This window comes from Ursus americanus, chromosome 22, assembly GCF_024610735.1.
Source record: "Ursus americanus isolate L20-20 chromosome 22, mUrsAme1.1.p, whole genome shotgun sequence".
NCBI lineage: Eukaryota > Metazoa > Chordata > Mammalia > Carnivora > Ursidae > Ursus > Ursus americanus.
In genome coordinates, this window is record NC_142148.1 from 18,084,298 (window position 1) to 18,096,434 (window position 12,137).

At 43.6% G+C, this 12,137-nt stretch overlaps 1 protein-coding gene across 6 annotated transcripts in view; it reads left to right on the forward strand.

The window, feature by feature from the left end:
• CHD6 (chromodomain helicase DNA binding protein 6) overlaps positions 1 to 12,137 on the forward strand; it is a 192,210-nt gene that overhangs the window by 120,956 nt on the left and 59,117 nt on the right. The gene's annotated exons all lie outside the window — the stretch shown is intronic.

Genomic DNA, 12,137 nt, shown 5'->3' on the forward strand with positions numbered 1-12,137 from the left:
GAAAAATATTAAGCTTTACTAGTTCTCTAATTTTTGATAATACAGAGTGATTCAGGCATTTTCACTGGTTGGTTTCTTAGATGGTCATATGTCATGTATAGTAAAGGAGACAGATAACCCAGAATTCCATTGTGTGGCCAAGGGGACAGGCACCCTCCCCCTAGTTCATTTGCTCTCGACTTAATGCTGCATATTCGAGTTTGTACATGTCCAATCGAGTGAATTTGCTGACATTTTTTTTTAGTTTTAGCCAAATTAAATATTTGGTGGCTTGCAAACATTATTATAAAGATTGGAGTTAATACAGTTTTAAGGTTAAGCATAAACAAACAAGAAAATGACAGAGCTAACAGTTCCTTCTACCCTCCTTCAAAATAAAAACAATGGCACTCTGGCCACATTGGACAATATGTCAGCCAAAAAGATTCTGACTTGTCAAGAATACCATTTCTAGATTTATATCCAGTTTTATGAACGATAAACTTCACCCTAAGTATATATTGTATCGTGGGATATTTGCCAATACCAGGATTGTGAGTATGTAGTGGGGAGGGTGCTGGGTAGCTCAAAACCTTTTTCATGATACAGGTGATGGATAAAAGAAGTTTAGAGGCTGCTGTGTCACAAACCTGAAGGAGGTCCCCTTAGGGGACCCTGCAAGGGACGGCAAGCCTGGAAGGGAGCTCAGCTGTGGGCGTTTGAGCTGCTGCCTGACCCACCACTTCACACAGTCATTCTGCTTTGCCTTTTTCATTTAATGAGTTTCCAAATAAGATTTTGTTTGAAGAAAGCAGTCCGCTAGTTGAAAAAATAGCCCACTTTAAATTATTAAATTGGTGACAATTGGCCAGAATTCAGGGGGAAAAATCATTTGTAAAACAAACTGCGTGGCACTGTGTTCAACGTCCAGCTTCAGAGAAAATCAGTGGACATGACTAGTTCCCCATCAGGCCTCTTTCCTGGTGAAGGGATATTTGGGTCAAAGGTGAGTTACTAGATATAATGAATAACCACTTTTTAAAAGAATAATGTGCTTGACACTGGCATGAAAATAAGCAAAGACTAGGGGCGCCTGGGTGGCTCAGTCATTAAGCGTCTGCCTTCGACTCAGGGCGTGATCCCAGAGTTCTGGGATCGAGCCCCACATCAGCCTTCTCTGCTGGGAGCCTGCTTCTTCCTCTCCCACTCCCCCTGCTTGTGTTCCCTCTCTCGCTGGCTGTCTCTCTCTGTCAAATAAATAAATAAAATCTTTAAAAAAAGAAAAAAGAAAATAAGCAAAGACTAATATTTGATTAAGTAACTAGCAAGAATGTAATTAGGATAGTGATACAATCAGGTGGTGGGAAGCTGGTGCCTGTTGGCTGGCTAGTCGGCTTGAAGTAGTTTTATTGGAATACAGCCACACCCATCGGTAGACATACCATCTCCGGTGCTGTCATGTTACCGTGGCAGAGTTGAGTATCACAACAGAGCCCATAGCCCACAGCATCTAAAATACTTACTATCATAGCAGAAGTTTGCTGACCCCGATACAGATGATCCCTTAAGTCCTTGACAACTGTGAAGTTCTGTGCTCCTTTGCAGTGCTTACCTGACTATGAGCCTTGGTACCTGGGAGAATGATGGTATAAGAAGCCAAAATTAGGTGGCCAGTTTGAGCCCATGGATGGCGAGGCATGTCTGGAGGAATTTCCAGGAGGGAAATTGGAAGCATGAGGCTGGCATTTGGAGGCAGGTCATGGTCAAGACAAGGATTTGGGGATCACCATGCTTCTAGGTGAAATCCTGGACATGACCAATTGCGAATAGGTGCTGATACCAAGAGATGGAACTAGCAAGAATAAGAGTGGTGGAGCCTGGTGGGGAAGGTGAAGTCATCTGAGGTGATTGATTTGTATGCGTAGCAGCCAGAGAGGGTGGGTGGGGCTGTCTGGAATTGGGGTCCAGCGAGAAGGGAGAAGCTTTGGAGAAGCTGTTTTTAATGTCCGCTGCTGGGGAGCTGGCAAGAGATGAATGAAAGGAATAGCAGCAAAGTCAAAGGGAAATTGGACCATGTGAAACTTTTAGTCTGCTGAGTCAGTTTGTGAACTTGCTGTAATACTCAGGCCCAGTGGAGAAATAAGGACCACCAGCACTCCGGGCCATCCAGGGTGGGAACCTGAACCAGGAATGTAGCAGAAGGTAAATGAGTGAGGGTGGCAGCAGCAGTGGCAGTCCCAGGTCCAAGTTAGAGTGAAAATTCCTCAACTCGTGGGCCCCCAGATTGGCCACTGTGTCTTCTAGATCTGTTGTTGTTGTTGTTGTTGTTGTTTTTATGTAAAAGTTTTGAAGCTTAGAGGGAACTGTCCTTTATTTTTTGAAATGTCAGCCAGACTGGGTAGAAAGGGAAGAAGAGTAGTGTTAGGGCAAGGAAATCAGATCAGTGCAGTGTTATTGGGGAGTGGGATTGGTGGGCTGTAAGAAGACATGACAGAGGAAGGAAAGTGTAGTTCTGAGTGGCCCACAGAGATGGAGCAAGGTTGTGTACTTGCTTGGTGTGGGGAGGAGCGTGAGGGCTGCAGGCTGCCCACGGAGCAGTGCACACTCGGTACAGAAGCTCTCCCTGCCACATGACCCATGCTGTGTGCCATAAATACAATGTGGGGGAGAGTCTGGACACTGGGACCCTGAGACCATCATGTGGTTCCCAGGACTACAGCTAAGTTCAGCTGTGAACATCGGTGAAATGCATTCCTAACCCTAACAGTAGAAAACTTAACCAGAATTTTCCCTGGTACTATCCTTGCTAGTTACACCATGTTAACTTACACATACTCGTTCACACATATGTACGTAATCTAATATTTTTTGTAAAATGAGTGAAAGCTTTCAATCATCTGTAGTTCTTTATGGTTATTGAAGAATCACAATTCCTGCTCTGATAGAACATGATTGTATTTCTTTTGGAAGATGGCCTTGACACAGAACATTTATCTGTGTGTGGATTGAGATGTGTTCTCCCTGATGTAAATATCAGGGCCACAGAAAAAAGAATCTCATTATGGACAGGGTCTTACGCCCTATCCTAGTGGGATTTCAGCATGGCTTCAGAGGTCTGAGTTCAGATGGTAGAAAATGTGAGTGTTCCCTCTGGTCTCAAATAGTCTGGAAAGATCTGGTGCAATCCATGGTTATCCCCAGGCAGGCCAGCATGGGAAAGCAGTGCCAATGCTGGGAAGCTGTTTCTTGACTGATTGAAGGCAGACCCTCTCAGAGCCTTGAAAGTGAAACCAACCTGATTAGGGGAGGCTGGGCTCAGCTAAGTAGGCCTGAGTCCCTGAGGCAGGGACAAACCAGCTTCCATAGTTGGAGAACATAGCTCCTTCTCTGAGAAGTCGGCTGAAAGTCGGAGTGCACTATTATTTTTCTGGTGCTTTTTCATCATCATTATATTATTATTGTTGTTGTTATTATTAAACACTCATTCATCGTTTTCTTCTGATCATGTGGCTGGGATTTTCTATGCTTTGGGGATAGAATTGGGCTTAGGAATCACTAGAGATGTTTTTTTAAATCTAGGTCTTTATAAAACAAATAACATGAGGTATCATATGCTGTTTTCCTTGGTCTTGTTAGAGCCTGAGGACTCCAGCAAATTCTATCCCTCTCCCATGTCTGATCTGAACCAATTAAGAAACAGACACAGAAGTACAATGGAGGATCAAAAGATGAGCGTTAAGGGGTGCCTGGGTGGCTCAGTCGGTTAAGCGTCTGACTCTTGATTTCGGTTCAGGTCGTGATCTTAGGGTAGTGAGATCGATTGATCGAGCCCTGCATCGGGCTCCATGCTCAGTGCAGAGTCTGCGTGAGATTCTCTCTCTCCCTCCTCCTCTCTCTCTTAAATAAATAAATAAATAAACACTTAAAAAAAAAAAAGCAAGCTTTAATAGATCGTGAAGGTGGATTAGATGACACAGCTTGACCTATAGCCAGAATTAGGCTCCCTCAGACTCCTGTACTTACACACCCTCATCCCATGGTTGACCTTACCCACAGAGAACAGTCGTCTGCGGAGCAGAGGCTGCCCCAGCAGGGCTGCCAGTAATAGAAGAGACTCTGTGCTCCTGAACAGAGGAGGGGAAGGGGCGAGTCTACAGGAGCTCAGGTTAGGTTTCACTGATCAGACAGTCTCCTCCGTTTGGAATACGGACGAAGAGGAGGGTAGAGAGCAGACACTCCCTCTGGAAGCATGAGGATGGGGAGCTAGGACTCTTGCTCTAGTCTCTACTCTGTGAGCCTGGCAGCACTTCCCTCCCAAAGCTCCCTTGCTCCTGCTTCCAGAACAGTGAGGTTCATTAGGACCCAGGATAGGGACCAGGCACTACTTAGGGTTAGAGAATGAAGTGGCACCAAAGGACCGCACCTGTCTCAGAGGCAGACCAACTCAAGGTCCCTTGAACAGGCACAGCTTACCTAGAGGTATCAGGTAAATGCCACATCCTCTCTCAGTACCTTGAATGTGTCTGTGTTAGCTTCAGTGTGTATAAGAAAATCGAGAGTGTAAAGCCACCCTTTCTTACCTTCATTCGGGAGGCACAGCTGTGGGCCCCAGTCCTGGTACATCAGGTTTTCCAGAACACCGAGGGTAAGAAATGGCAAAAGGTATTGTCAGTAGCCTGAGAATGGAAATGAGCAGTGAAAACTGCGCTTCTTTTCTTCTGGTTTGCAGGAAGCCAGCTGTGCTGCTAGCTCTGAGGGCAGAAACAGGTAGCAGGGTACCACGCGCCCCCTCACAGAGGCCACCAGCGCCTTGCTTTCTCATTGCCCTGTGACACCTCAGATGCTCCCCGGGGAGCCTTTTGCTCTTCCGGGCCAGAGTTCCTGAGGGTCAGACAGGGCTAGGGGTCACCGCGGTAAGGCCACACGGTTCCTTGTCCCTCCTGTTGATAAGGTCGCTGGAGTGAGGGTTCAGAAAGCATGGGAGCAGGGCTGCTGGCAGAGGGCACAGCCACAGGGGAATGCGACAGCTGCTGCACGTCTACAGCATTTGGGAAGGGAGAGGGAACCCAGCCTGAGGAGCCGGAGCCCTTTCCATGGTCCATTCCCGGGGGCCTGATGCACTGCTCCAAGAAAGGAGAGGTGGTGGTCCCCTTGGCTTCTTCCTCCACTGCCACGCATTCATGGCACCAACTCTGTTGACAATATGTAGGCCCAGACCTCGGAGGGTAGACTCCACTGGCTTTACTTTTCTTTGCTGGAAGAAAGTTGGAAATTTGTGAATGTTCCATTACATGGTCTATTCACTCAGTATTCACTGAACACTGGGACGTGCCAGGAGCTGTTCAAAGGGCTGGAGACACAGCAGTCAGCAAGACTGGTGGTCCGTGCTCTCATAGAGCTTGCATTTTAGTGGGCTGACAAGGAAAACTGAATGAGGTAGTTGCAGATCACATCCTAGTTCCAAAGAAGTTAAACAAACTCAGAGGATAAGAATGGTGGCTGTTGGTGTCCTGTCCTAGAATGTGGTCTAAGAAGGCTTCTTGAAGAAGGTGATATCACCTAAGTGAGGGGCAGGATCTCAAATCTGAGATCAGAAGGAAGAATGTTCCAGACCAAGAGAACACGAGGTGGGAGTGAGCATAGGTGGCGCCCCCGAGGCAGCTGGAATGGGCCCCTACTGTACAGCATCAGCCACAAGCAAAGTGAGTCCGGTTTTTGAGTACACTCCTTCCTCTCCTTCCAGCATCCTCTCCTTTTCACTCTCCACTTCTTTTTTCACTGCCCCAAAGCACCCTTTTTCCATGCTACTAACTCTTCTCTCCTTCCTGTACTCAGCCAGCTCTTGATTGACTTACTGACACATTTCTTGAGCCCTAGACAGCAAGCCAGGCCCTGGGGAGACAAGAGTACTCAGGACTTTTGGTTTGGGTAATAAGTTCAGTCACACGGCAGAAAGAGAGTGTGTGGGTATCTGTGCTATTTCCCAAAAATGTTTACATTTTGAGAGGGGATGAGACCTTTCCCAAAGGAACACATTTGGAGCCCAGAAACTTCCTATTCCAAACCAGGGCTGCAAAGGAGATGGTTACAGGAGGGCAGCGTCCAGCACATCCTGATTCCTGCTGCAGGGAGAGCCCGTGAGTCCTCTTTTGCACAAGTAGTTGGCCGGCGGATGCAGACTTTTATTTTATTTTTTTTTTTTTTTAAAGATTTTATTTATTTATTTGACAGAGATAGAGACAGCCAGCGAGAGAGGGAACACAAGCAGGGGGAGTGGGAGAGGAAGAAGCAGGCTCATAGTGGAAGAGCCTGATGTGGGGCTCGATCCCAGATCGCCGGGATCACGCCCTGAGCTGAAGGCAGACGCTCAACCGCTGTGCCACCCAGGTGCCCCCGGATGCAGACTTTTAGAGTGCCAGAAGGGATGTAAAATTGCTGGACCTGAAATACAATATTCGGGCAAGGAAAGTGGGTTGGGAAGCTATACCAGCACACTAGATGGGGTCGGGCTCAAGTACGACCAGAGGCAGTTGTTTCTGTCTTCTCTGAGATGCCGATTTTCACTGAGGAGCAAGTAGCATTGTAAAGCATTAAAGAAAACGTACTTTTAAAATGTAGGTAATGAATTGAAAAAGTAGATAAGGGTCAAGAGAGGAGTCAACATTTTGCGTGGTTCTTTGTACCAGCTATTTAATTTTTACGTGATTGTAAAGATGTGGTACAAGGTTGTGCCAAATTCTGGATTTGAAACTGACAATAGTTAAATCGAGGGCTGGTATCAATTTGAAATCTGTCACTGTTGTTCAGTTAAGCTGCTCCCCGGGACTTCTTCCCATCGCAGCCACTGGGATCTGTGCCTGGTTGTTTGTTTGTTTCTGATTTTCTGAACGTCACTGCTTGTTTCCTGTAGGCCTGTCTTTGTTCACCTCAAATGTATTAAAAAGTAAAAAGCAAGCCCTGAGCCTGCACATCCTGTGAGCATGAGAGCTCTAGAATTTTCCCATGGTGCTCCCCGCCCCCTCCTTGGGGCCTGCTCTAGAGGTTCTGTATTTACGCCTTTGCTGAGGGTCTTGTTTGGACTTCCTCCCGGTCGCTGCCCTAGTTCTCAGCTGTTCTCCATTTACCATGTTGTTTTGTGTATGAGTTCTGATTAGGGAAATAAGGACTGTCGTTGAGATTTAATTGTAAAAGGCTGAGTATCTTAAGTGTGACAGGACTCATCCTGTTATCTTTCAGGTTAAGTCATCTTGGGAGAGCATACCTCTGTCTTCTGGTGTCATTTAGCTGCTTGTGACAGTGTCCCCGCCCCCACCCCCTGAAACAGGCTTGCTTTTCTCCATTAACGGGAAGTCTGGAGATGGGTAGTCCAAGGTGAGGTGCCTTTATGGTGTCGTCAGAGCCCCAGATTCCTTCTGTCTTTCTGCTCCACCATCCTCAGGGAATGTGATTTATATCCTCTTTGTTCCAAAACCAATACTTCAGACCCCAGGCGGGAAAGATAAGGAAGGAAGGTATGATGTGTTTCTCAGGAGAGCAGAACTTTTCCAGATATCCCCAGTAGACTTCTGCTGCATCTCACTGTCCAGACTGTAATCCCTCGTCATCCCTGGGAGGCTGGAGATGGTTTCACGTGGACACATGGCTGCCCTCTACAAGTATCAGGGTTCTGGGAGTGAGGGATAAGGGGAATGTGGATACCAGGAAGGTATTTAGCGGTGTCTGTAGTGCTCCTGTATTGGACCTTTGCTGAGAACATGTCTTAAACTCCCTCTTGTAATTTACCTTCAATGTCAGATGAGCCAGAGAAAGAAAATCAGTGTCAGTACTTATAGCCACATATTAATAATGCTTTATAGGTTCCATAAACCATATTAGTTACCTTGATCACTTCCTTTGTTTACCAGTTATCCATCAAATCTTCTTCTCATAAATCTTCTGCCACTAAAGATAATAAAAGGAGATGTGGCAACTAATTGTAATAGCCAGAGGCTCAGCAGCTTAGCCGTCTAGCGGTAGAAGACTGACTGAGACTGACTGACTAAGCCGTGGTATTTTCAACTTTGATACAGAACGAGGAATGTCTCTATATACTGCTACAGAGTCGTCTCTTGAGTGTATTGTTGGGTGGGGGGAAAAAGGATAAGGGGGAAAAAGTGTGTATAGTATGTTAGCATTTATCTTAAAAAAAGCTATGTGTGTGTGTCTTGTCTCTTCCTGCCCTGCCCCCCAGATGAAAGATAAAACAAACAAAAAACACTTTATTTTTAAATTGTTACCTATAGGGGGAGTGAGGAAACAGGATGGAAGTGACAGGGATAAAAGCTGCTTTTTTCAAACATGCCTTTTTGTATATTTGACCATGGAACCACCCTCAGTATTTTATAACATTATAAAATAAAATTAATTTTTAAAAACTTTTTATTCCCTGGAATGCCTGGGTGGTTCAGTCACTTGAGCATCTGACTCTTGATCTCAGCTCAGGTCTTGATCTCAGGGTAGTGAGTTCAGACCCCGTGTTGAGCTCCATGCTGGGTGTGGAGCCTACTTTAAAAAAAAAAAAAAGAATGCTAAAAACTTTTTATTCTGAAATCATTTTAAACTTTAAAAAAGTTGCAGAATATTGCAGAGTTTTAGGCCCCTTCACCAAACATTTCATATAACCATAGTCTAATTATTGAAACCAGAACATTAACATTGACACGATAATCTGTAGACCATATTCATATTCCTTCAGTTTCCTACAAATGTTCTTTTTCTGGTCGGGGATCCAATGCACGTTCTCATATTCCTTTAGAAATCCTGACTCCTAAGCCTCATTCAGTTTGCGGCAGAGCCTGTCCTTCCGTATTTTTCATGACGTTGACACTTTTGAAGGGTACTGACCAGCTAGCTGTCTTTCAGTTTGTGTCTGCCTGATGTTTTCTCATGATCAGATTTGAGGTTATGCATTTTCAGCAAGAATATCATAGAAGTGATGTTATGTCCTCCTCAGTGCATCATTTCAGGAGGTACATGGGTTAATAAACTTTATTGCTTGTGATGTTAACCTTGATTTCTTGGTCAAGGTGGTGTCTGCCAGATTTCTTCACTGTAAAGTAACTATTTTATTTTTACCTTTAAACTCCATCAGTATCTTGGGAGGAGATATCTTGAGACTCTATAAATATCCTGTTTCTCACCATACTTTCGCCTGTTAATTTTAGCATCCATTAGTGGTTCTTGCCTTCAAACGATTACTACTGTGGGGTTTAGTTCCTCGTAATTTTCTATTTCAGTCATTTCCTTTACACTTATTAATTGGAATTCTACTATAGAGAACAGCTTCTTTTTCCCCATTTATTTCTTTATACCAGTATGGACTCGTTTTATTTATGAGTTATAATCTCTTACTCTCATTATTTATTTTGTTGTTCATACTTGGTCATTAGGAGGTCTTTCGGGTTGGCTCCTTCGGTTTGACATGCTTCCAGCAGTTTTTAAGCAGTTCCTTTCTAGCACCACGAGATGTTCAGGTTCATGTTGCATTTTTCCTGCCACAGCCATAGAATTGACAGTTCTTCCAAGGATCCTTGGTTCCTTTCATTCAAGAATGGCATTTAGGGGTGCCTGGGTGGCTCAGTCAGTTAAGTGTCCGACTCCGGTCATGATCTCGGGGTCCTGGGATCGAGCCCCACGTCGGGGTGAGTGTCCCGCTCAGCAGAGCAGAGAGTCTGCTTGTCTCCTTCACCCTGCTCGCTTGCTCGCTCTCAAATAAATAAATCTTTAAAAAAAAAAATGACATTTAGCCACCAAGATCTGGCTGCTGGGAGTGCTCATTGCTGCTAGAATATTATGACTCGTAGACCCTCTGAGCAGATAGAGCTAGGAAATGTATGTATGTCTGTGTACTTGACACAAGCACTCATACCGCACGTCTGTTTCCCCTATCTGTCCACCCACAGTGAGTTGCTGATTCCAGTCCAACAACACAGGATTCACTCCAGCCTTCCCCTCTTCCTTCTTTTTAACTCCTTTCTCTGGCTGTGAGAAGTTTCAGTCTCATGATAATACAGTATATTTACTCATTTGTTCAATCCTAGTATGTACATAAAGTCGCTGCAGAATTCCTAACCCATATTCTATAAAACATAAATAAATTTACCAGCATATAATATTGGACTGCAGTAGTGGGTTGGTTTTTTGTTTGTTCGTCATTAGTCTTGCAGTATATAATCAGAATACCATTTTCCAAAGTTAACTTGGTTTGGTTTTCTCCCTTCATTATGGTTAAATTAATGTGTGGGGAAAAGAATCAATCCCTAAAAATGCAGACGCGAAATGAAACCATTGAATCTAGCTGTATATCAAGTGGACAACGTAGCCCCAAGGGAGAAATTATTTCAAATGTTTGTATTTAATATTTTTGACATTTTCATTTTGATATAATTTTCAGTTTGCAATTCCAGTATAGCCTTTATCCAGATTGACCAACTCTTTACATTTTGCCCCATTTACTTTATCATTTTTCCTTCTAGCTCCCCTACCTCTCTGAGTACATACATAGACTTAGACACATGTGTGCACACGCCATTTTTTTGTCTAAACCATTTTAGAGTAAGTTGCCCCCAAGTTCTTTAGTGTGTATTTCCTAAGTGCAAGAACATTCTCTTCTATAACCACAGTTTAGTTCTCAGAATCAGGACATACGAAAACGGTCTTCAATCCACAGTCCATATTCAGATTTATCATTTATTTCAGCATCCTTTATAGCCGCTCTTTCCCTGGTCTAAAATCCATCCAGTCCAGGAGCACCCATCACCTTACTGCCCATACCTCTTCAGTCTTCTTGAGTCAGAAGAGTTCCTCAGTCTTACTTTTTCTTTTATGACCTTGTGTTTTTAAGGAGTACAGGCCAGTTATACAGATTATCCCTCAGTCTGTGTTTGTACTTCCTCAGGATTGGATTCAGGCTTAGTAATACCATTGAAGTGATATATCCTTCTCAGTATATCACATCAGGAGAAACATGATGTCTATTTGTGTGATAATAGGTACTCGGATATCTTAGTTAATGGGTAATTGCCAGATGTCTCCACTATAAAATTGCTGTTTTTCCCTTTGAAATTAATAAGCAGTTTTGGAGAGATACTCTGAGACTGTGTAAGTAAAAACCCTATTCCTCAACAAAGTCTCACCCACTGGTTTTAGTTTCCTTTGATTGTTTTTGCCTGAATCAGCCAGCACTGTGATGGTTGCAAAGGGGTGATTTTTAAGCTTTGTTACTTGAACTCTACTATGTTCTATTCTGCCATAAGAAAGAGTTTTCCTTCTTTTCTCCCATTTATTCATGTCATTGTGTACTCATGGGTTCTTTTTTTTATTCAGTGGGTTATATTCCAGTACTATATTTATTTTGATATTCAGATCATCCTGGACATAGCCAGTGGTAGACCTCTTCAAGTTGGAAGTGTTATTTGGGTATGTCTCCATCCTTCTTTGCGTACTTCCTTACGTTATGGCATAATAATTTGTTTGGGGCTCATTCTGTACTTTTTCTGCCCCCAGCCCTGGGATTAACTATTTCTCTAACATGCCTTGATTTTGTCCTAATGGAGAATATATTTAGAAATCAAGATCTGAGAGTGAGTTATGGCCTTTGCTACTGGGATCCCGTTGCTTCTAGGCCCATTCAGTGGACATAGCTAGAATACATTCACACAGAGTATATAAATACACAGAGATACATAATATGCATTCATTTGTATGGGTATATATATACATGTATAATAAACCTATAAATATGAATACATTTGTATCTGTTTCTGTACCTGTATGTATGTGTATGTTTGTATTCACACAGGCACACACCTAACCACAGGTTAATACTGAAACTTCCAAATCCATTCTAATACCACAGTTATTCTAGTTTTTTTTCTTTATAGATTTGTAACTTCCTTCTTCAACAGTGAAAACACAACTCCTGTTTTCTTCAGTATATTTACCCATTTCCTCAATCCTGTATTACATAGAAAGTAGTTTCAGATTTTCTGACCGTACCACTGGGAAAGAAAAAGAAACCTACCTGCCACTGTGTATTTAAAACACTATAATTCGAGTATATATACTTAGTGGGCTAGAGCCCTGAGAGGAGGAAAGCAAAAATCTTGCAATCCACTATA